The sequence below is a fragment of the Rhincodon typus genome, chromosome 2 (genome assembly GCF_021869965.1).
Source record: "Rhincodon typus isolate 14 chromosome 2, sRhiTyp1.1, whole genome shotgun sequence".
Classification (NCBI taxonomy): domain Eukaryota; kingdom Metazoa; phylum Chordata; class Chondrichthyes; order Orectolobiformes; family Rhincodontidae; genus Rhincodon; species Rhincodon typus.
The window spans coordinates 7,407,566-7,416,003 of NC_063333.1; the positions used below are offsets into that span (position 1 = coordinate 7,407,566).

Sequence of the window (8,438 nt, forward strand, 5' to 3'; positions counted from 1 at the left end):
CTGCTGTGTTCATCCAGCTCTACACCTTGTTATCTCAGATTCTCCAGCATCTGCAGTTCCTACTATCTCATAAAGTATAATCACTTTGATTTGGGCAGATACATGGATAGGAAAGGTTTAGAGAGTTATGGGCCAAATGCAGACAAATGGGACTAGTTCAGTTCAGGAAGCCTGGTCAGCATGCATGAGTTAGGCCAAAGGGTCTGTTTTTGTGCTGTATGACTCTATGACTCAATGAAATTTGGCATTCTTGCATTTGTCACAATGAATAGGAGATGAAAAGCTTCAACAGCATGTTTCTTTGTTCAGCAACAATGTGAAATGACTTAATTGAACTCTGTTGAGTGGCAAATAAAGTATTACAATTGGACTTAGCATCCCCAAGTTGGAGAAAGGGAAATTTGCAGGGTCCCAAACTCTGTTCATTGTCCAGAACCCCTCAGTTCAAAGTGCACTTCTGTACTTTTGGCTCAAGGCAGAATCAGGCTGTCATGTGATATTCTTTTTCTTTAAATCAACCTGTTCAAAAATGCTATTACACACCTCTGGAGTAGTGTGGGATTTGAATTCGAGCCTCCTGGCTCAGATGTAGGGACAGCTACCATTGTGCCACAAGAACCTTAGCTGTGATACTGAGCATGATAAAAACAGTGACAACTACACTGTTGTGTCAGCCAATATGTTGAGGATGATGCAGGATTTAAGCAAAATTCACAGAAAGTGAACTATTTTAAGCCAAACCAAGGTTATTTATTCAGAAAATAGTGAAGCAAACAAAGCTAATGTAAATAGCACACTACAACCTAAAATCTACAGTGTCTACTTAAACTATCACTCGGGGAAACAGAACTCATGACCAAAACTACAGCAACTTATTTTGATTAAAACAAAAAATATTACAAACCAAATGACAGGTTCTCCATTTTATTCTGCCAGGAGGGTGATAGAAGTTCTAAAACAGCTAAACATTTGGTCAGCTGCAAGCCTTGATGAATTGGTTATACCACTGGTTGACAACAAAAGAATACACCAAAGTTTCACCACTTTTGACTTTGGTTTCAGCCTACAGAGTCATACAGCATGGAAACAGACCCTTCAGTCTAACTAGTCCATGTTCTGAAACTAACCTAGTCCCACCTGCCTGCATTTTGGCCCATATCTTTCCAAATCTTTCCTATTTATGTACTTATCTAAATGTCTTTTAAACATTGTAATTGTACCTGCATTCACCACTTCCTCTGGCAGTTCATTCCACAAATGAACCACTCTTGTGTTCCTCTCCAATTTAATAGCATCCTTTCTGAAGCAGGGTGACTAGAACTGCACACAGAAATCCAGAAGACGCCTCATCAACAGCTCTAATAATCAGTTAGTACATTAATGGGTATCAGTAAAACTGTATTAGAAAGTCTTGCTCTGACTCTTGGCACTAAAGTAATTGACTTTATTTGACATACTTAATCTTGATATCAAGTACATTGCATTCAATATAGTTTCAAGTTCTTTCTACTAAAAGATGGGGACTGATTTGAGTTGACTATACTAATGTCTTTTTACCTGTGTTCTTCCTGATGTTGGCCAATGTCTGTACATAAATGGTTCTGAAGCCATAGCCTGATCATTTTCATTTTCATACAGGTCACATTCATCCTGACAGGAGTAAGTAAAAGAAATAATTGAAAGCTTTTTCCTACTTACGTAATTTAATCTTCAATGTCTGCAAAAGAAAATGAGATTTTCTTGTTTATGAAGGAAGCATTCAAAATTGTTCATTATGATGAAGTGTTCCAAGGCATTGAACGTAAAGCTCTTTGGGATATCTGAGGTCATGAAAGTAATTTATAAATGTAACCATCGAGCTGCTATCTACTGTCTGTTTTTATAGATGAGCCATATTTCTCCATTCTTATTGACCTCTCTTCATTAATAAGTTCCTCTGGCTGCATCCTATGTTATCCAACAATCAGAATTTGAATATCGATAGACAGACAACTTGCATTGACATATAAATACTTGCATGCAAGATGTACGCTATCAATTATTATTAAGCAGCATTTATTTACCAATAACCTGCTTACCAATGCTTAATTTGGGTTCTGTCAAGACCACTCGGCTCTAGGCCTCATACAGACTTTGCTCTAACACAGAACTAAACAAGCTGAATTCAAGAGTAGATGTGAGAGTGATTGCCTGAGTCATCAAGACAGCATTAGGTTCTGTGTGACATCATTCAGTCATAATGATGTCAATGAGTATCAGAGGATGAACTCTCAAGTGGTTTGAAGTCATATCTAGCACAAAGGAAGATGGTTGAGTTTTTTGACTCTCAATCATCTCAGCCCCATTTTTGTTGTTGTCTTCAGGGCAGTATTCAGGGACTGATTGCCTGAGGTTGCTTCATGAATGACTTTCCCTCTGTCATGAGGTCAGAAGTGCAGGGATTCATTCATAAGTGCACAATGTTCAGTGCCATTTATAACTTCTCTGCTAATGAAGCTGCCCATACTCACATGCAGCAAGATACAAACATCATTCAGATTTGGACCAATACGAGACAAGTAACATTCACAGAGTCAAAGTATGAAGAAATGGCCATTTCCAATAAGATGGAGTTTAACCACTTCCACCAATTGGCACTCAAAAACCATTACCAAGTCTCCTACAATCAATATCCTTGGAGTCACTACTGACCAGAAACTGAACTGAAGCAACCACTTAAATGCTGGATATTCTACAACATGACTGTAAAGTTTTGGAAGTTCTGAGACCGTAAAATCTGCTACATGAAAGCAATTTTTTTTCTTCTTCTTTTAAGATATAATTACAGTGTCACAAGTTTACATAAGAATTTTTAATGCAACAGCTCAAAACTATGATATAAAATAGTGAAGTTTAAAGTAAGATTCTATTGTCAAGACACCTAAACCAACATTATAATTTTAATTTGTTACGGATGAATTGATGAAGGGAACAAATTTATCTACTGATTTATCCAAGTGGTAATTAATTTTCAGGATAATTGATCAATCAAGATAATAAGCAAAAATCAGTGTACTATTTCTGAGGGCACCTCTTACAAATTTTTGCAGTGGAAACTTGTACAACCTTCCAGTCACCAGAATTCAACAAGAGGTAAGCTAGTAAAAGAAAGAATACATCAATAGGCCTTTCATCTTTTATCTATACCTCAAAGTTTGTTAAGTCTAATGTCTGAGGCCATTTTACCTTCGTCAGTTCTGAAACTGAATTTTGTGGTGTTGGGGTTTGCAGCATAGAGGTTTCATTTTCCAGTGAAGTGGAATCGTTCTTTTCCACAGTCTCTTCTTCAAGCATTTCACAAATATTCTGTCAGTAACCTAAAAAAAAATTGTTTGTCTTGATTATTAAGAATGTAATAGGAAAGAAGGCTACTAAGTTGACACGGGCTCATCGAGCCAAATAGCTTCCTTCTACGTTGTAATGACTCTCTTGTTCCACTTCTCTTTGTTATGCAACACCTATGTACTGTGGACATTCCTGACTAAGACATACCTGTTCTTTGGACAGTTCTGCATGTTAAAAGACTTTCAGTGATGTTTGCTTTATTTTTGCAATGTATTTTTTCATAAGTTGTGGCTGACACAGGCAATGTCACATTTCTCGTTAATCCCTACTTTCATTCCATTGACATCGGGTTAGAATCTTGAAACAAATGAACTCAAGGCTGAAAGGTTGCATCAGTTCAAAAGGAAGGCTCACTGCCACCTTCTCAGTGGCCACAGTATGGAAAATAATGCCAGCCTTTCCTGGAAAGTTCACATAATGAGAATTAACATCATGATGTAAGGTAAATGATTTATATCTATTTTAATATCACTTATATAAGATTTTGGATTTTGAAATAATGGTATGTGTGTTTGGTCTCTGGTATTACACTTTCAGATAGAAGCCTCTGAATTTTTTTGTTTGGTTTGAGGAGAAACACCCAAAGCTTGAAAAAAAACTTTTGAGTTTCAGTTGGGAAGTTTGCTGACATCTTTGCAGAAGCTGGATAGGTAAAAGTTTCTTCGAAGAAAGGGAGGCAGTTTCGGATTGTTAAGAAAGAGATGACGTTGGTGTAAAGATTTAGTTGCAAATTATAAGTGCCTAGTTAAAACACTGGAGCTGAAATGTAAAGCTGAGAAAGTCTAAGCTCAGTTATATGACATAGAACATAGAGAACATAAAACAGTACAGCACAGTACAGGCCCTTCGGCCCACGATGTTGTGTCAAACTTTTACCGTAATCCTAAGGTCTATCTAACCTCCACCCCTACCTTATACTATCATCCATATGCCTATCTAATAGCCGCTTAAACGCCCCTAATGAGGCCAAATCTACTACCCTCTCCGGCATTGCATTCCACGCCCCTACCACTCTCTGAGTAAAGAACCTACCTCTGATGTCTCCCCTATATCTACCTCCACTCACTTTAAAACTATGCCCCCTCGTAATGGCCACCTCCACCCTAGGAAAAAGTCTCTGGCTGTCCACTCTATCTATACCGCTGATCACTTTGTACACCTCTATCAAGTCACCTCTCATCCTTCGTCGTTCTAAAGAGAAAAGCCCTAGCTCTCTCAACCTTTCCACGCAAGACCTTCCCTCCGTTCCAGGCAACGTCCTAGTAAATCTCCTCTGCACCTTTTCCAATGCTTCCACATCTTTCCTGTAATGAGGCGACCAGAACTGGACACAATACTCCAGATGTGGCCAAAGCAGGCTTTTGTATAGACATATCATGGAAGAAGCTAGAAGATTCTCATATGCAGAAATTGAAGCCATAGTTAGATCAAACCCCATGTAGAATTGACAACAGTATTTAATCTGGTGTTTGAGTGCTACAAAGGACTGCTGTGGAATTAACAGATTTGTAATTCTACCATGTGTTTCAAAATCTTTCAAACTTGTGCTACACGTAAATAAATATGTTTATTCAACTTTGTCTTCACTTCTATTGTGTAATAAACTTGGGGTGCTTGTGTTTCAGTGAAAGGCCACCTCGCTAATACCAAATAATAAAAATGTGATCTATCAAGCCAGATTTCAGTCTGTGCTTTGCCTTATCCCATATAGCATCCACTGGGATCATAACAATAAGGGGCTCTTAGCAGGATTTTGAATCTATTGGATTTATGAGGATTAATGTCCTTCTTCTACAATAACAAATAGGCTGGGACGTTTTCACTGGAGTGTAGGACGTTGAAAAGTAACTTTCTAGAGGTTTATAGAATGATGAGGGGTATAAATAAGGCAAATAACAGGTGTCTTTTCCCTAGGATGGGGGATTACAAGCCTATGGGGCATATTTTTAAGACGAAAGGAGAAAGATTTAAAAAAGACCCAAATGGCAATTTTTTTACAGAGAGTGGTTCGTGTGTGCCATGAACTTCCTGAGGATGTGGTGGATGCAGGTACACATATAATGTTTAAAAGACATTTAGATAAGTACACAAATAAGAAATGTTAGGAGCAGACAGATGGGACTAGTTTAGGTTGGGATTATGGTCGACATGGACTGATTGGACCGAAGGGTCTGTTTCCGTGCTGTATGACTATGACACCAGTTGCCATTGTTCATTTCCCAAACTACTCTAATCAACTCTGCTCTTGTTCCCATGTAATTATCCTTATTTAAGTTTAGCATAGTTGTTCCTGAAGCAAGTTTCTCACTCTCAAACTGAATGCTGTACCTTATCATGTTATGGTCACATTTCCATACAGATCTTCTATTCATTTATAAAACCTGCCTCATTACACATTACCAAATCCAAAATAGCCGGATCCTTGGTTGGATCCAGAACATACTCTTCTAAGAAACTATCCTGAATATATTCTGAGTTCTTCCTCATGGTACGTATGTCAATTTTATTTTTCCAATTTACATGCAGATTAAAGTCACCTGTGATTAATGTAATACACTTTCTACATACTCTCAGTGACACTTGGTCACCTGGTAAGGGGCCGACAGTCTTCTTCTCCTTGTTATTTCTTACTGCCACCCATATGAATTCTACATCATCTGATCCAAGACCATTGCTTGCTAAAGTACTAAGTCCATCTCATGCTAACAAAGCTCACATCATCCTTCACTTCCTAACTGACCTTTTGCGAGGACACACATCCTGAATATTTCCTTACCAGCTTCAATATCCTTGTAACCGTGTCTCCCCAATAGTTATAGAGGTTATACCCATTAACATTTGTGCTGTTAATTAATTTATTTTGTTACAAATATTAAATGCATTTAAGTAAAGAGCCATTAATTTTGCCCTTTTACCTTTTATTTTCCCTTTTGCTGCAGTTTTTTGACGCTTGTATACTCTGCCCCTTCCTGTCCCACTCTGGAAATCACTGCTAAAAATATTGCTAAGAGTTTTCTGGAAGTGGAAGATATAACTGTTGATTATTTGAAATCTTTGACTAATGCTAAACTGGGAGAGTAAAAAAAAAAGTTGAAGGTAGAAATTAAGGCAGGATCTTGTAAGGATGAGATGCTTCAAGTCATTATCTAATATTTAGAGCTCTAAAAAAGAAAAGGTGAAAATTCAGGTGTCATAGCTACAACTAACTAAAATAACAGTTAGAAATGAAATTTTTGGACTTAGAAAGAGAAATGAAAAGACTTGAATTGGAGGAGAGAAATAAGAAAACTTGAAATGAAAAGGGAGGAAAAACAGTGGAAGATGGAACATGAGGAAAAAGGAAAACAGAGGAAGATGGAAAATGAAAAATAAATGATAATAGAAGGAGAAGAAGAAGAAAAGTAGAGGGAGATGGAAATAAAAGAACTCAAAATCCAGAGAGATAGGGAAATTAGAAAACATGATTTGGCCATGAAACAGCTGAGAACAACAAAGGATGGAAGAGTTACTCCTTTTTTAGAACAGACAGAAGAACACCAAAAGCATTAAGGTAGAAAGGTTAGAACCAAAATGGGATTTAAAGACATTGACATGCTTCCATTGCAATAAGACTGGACATACGACAACTAATTACTGGAAATAAATGGGAGACCAACTGCAGTTGAAATAATGTCTAAAGAGTTTTCAGAAAAAGGGACATCAGGAAAGGAGGAAGCACATTATAGAGTCAAATTCTTAGGGTCTTACAAACGTGTTTTGGAGCGGTGCTTTGAAGAACAAAGTAGAGATCAGGCTGTTCTACATTTGTTAGTGTGAAATAGAAAATGGCTGATTAATAACCTTCTTGTAAAGGACCCTTTGGGAAATAGTGATCATAATAGAACTTCATATTAAATTTTAGTGTGATAAGGTTCATTCCAAAGCTAAGGTCTTTAAATATGAACTGAGGAAACATGAAGGAATTAGGGCAAGATAGCTATTGTAGACTCAGGAAAAAAACACTTATGTTACAAAAATAGATATTGCTGGAAAAGCTCAGCAGGTCTGGCAGCATCTGAGGAGAGAGATAACAAGGTGTAGAGCTGGATGAACACAGCAGGCCAAGCAGCATCAGAGGAGCAGGAAGGCTGACGTTTCGGGCCTAGATCGGAGTTAAAGGTTCGGGTTGAGTGATCCTTCCTCAGTACCCTTAAGTAAAAACACTTAAGTATTTGTTAGACAGGCAATGCCTGATATTTAAGTAAATATTACAAGTTCTACAACAAATATATAATCTGCTAATGCACAAAAACACAACAGAAGTAGTGAATCAATCATGGTTACAAAAGAAGTTAATAACTGAAATAGATCAAAAGAAATGGCAGGCTGCTGCAAGGATCAGTGTTGAGGCTATAGCTGTTCACAATTCTACACAAATCTTTTTGATGTGGGACAAAATTTAATTGTTCCAAGTACGCAAATAACACAAAACTAAGTGGGAGTTTGCATTATAAGGAGGAAGCAAGGAAGATTCAAATGACTTTGATTAGGCTACATGAAGGGGCAAGATCATGCCCGATGGAATATAATGTGAGTATGTGAAATGTGACTGACAAACCGAAAGACAGAGTATTTCTCAAATGATAAGAAATTTGGAGTTTGATTTGATTTGATTTATTGTCACGTGCACCTAAGCTTTGTTTGTGAGCCGGCAGATCATAGTAAACAAGGACATACAGATCACTGAGTGAAAAATACTTGGACAGAGTGAGGCGTACAGATTACACTGCACAGGGCATGTGCAGGCAAAATCAACATTATTTGGAGTTAGAGAGAGACCATTCATCAGTTTAATAATGGCAGGGGACAATCTGTTCTTGAACCTGTTGGTGCGTGTGTTCAAGCTTCTGTATCTTCTGCCTGATGGAAGAGGTTGTAGGAGAGCATTATCAGGGTGGGAGGAGTCTTTGATGATGTTGGCAGCCATTCCATGGCAACGAGATGCGTAAATGGAGTCCATGGATAGAAATAGAGATAGTAGGAACTGCAGATGCTGGACAATCCGAGACAACAAG

At 37.7% G+C, this 8,438-nt stretch overlaps 1 protein-coding gene and 1 long non-coding RNA gene across 4 annotated transcripts in view; both read right to left on the reverse strand.

Moving 5' to 3' along the window:
• Window positions 1–8,438, reverse strand: part of plcd1a (phospholipase C, delta 1a) — a 142,736-nt gene that overhangs the window by 111,037 nt on the left and 23,261 nt on the right. The gene's annotated exons all lie outside the window — the stretch shown is intronic.
• LOC125486575 overlaps window positions 1,530–8,438 on the reverse strand; it is a 13,944-nt gene continuing 7,035 nt past the window's right edge. The window contains exons 3-4 of the long non-coding RNA XR_007265218.1: window positions 3,226–3,356; window positions 1,530–1,650 (exon numbers count right to left, since the gene is read on the reverse strand). This is a non-coding gene — a long non-coding RNA (uncharacterized LOC125486575). The remainder of the gene's footprint in view (window positions 1,651–3,225; window positions 3,357–8,438) is intronic.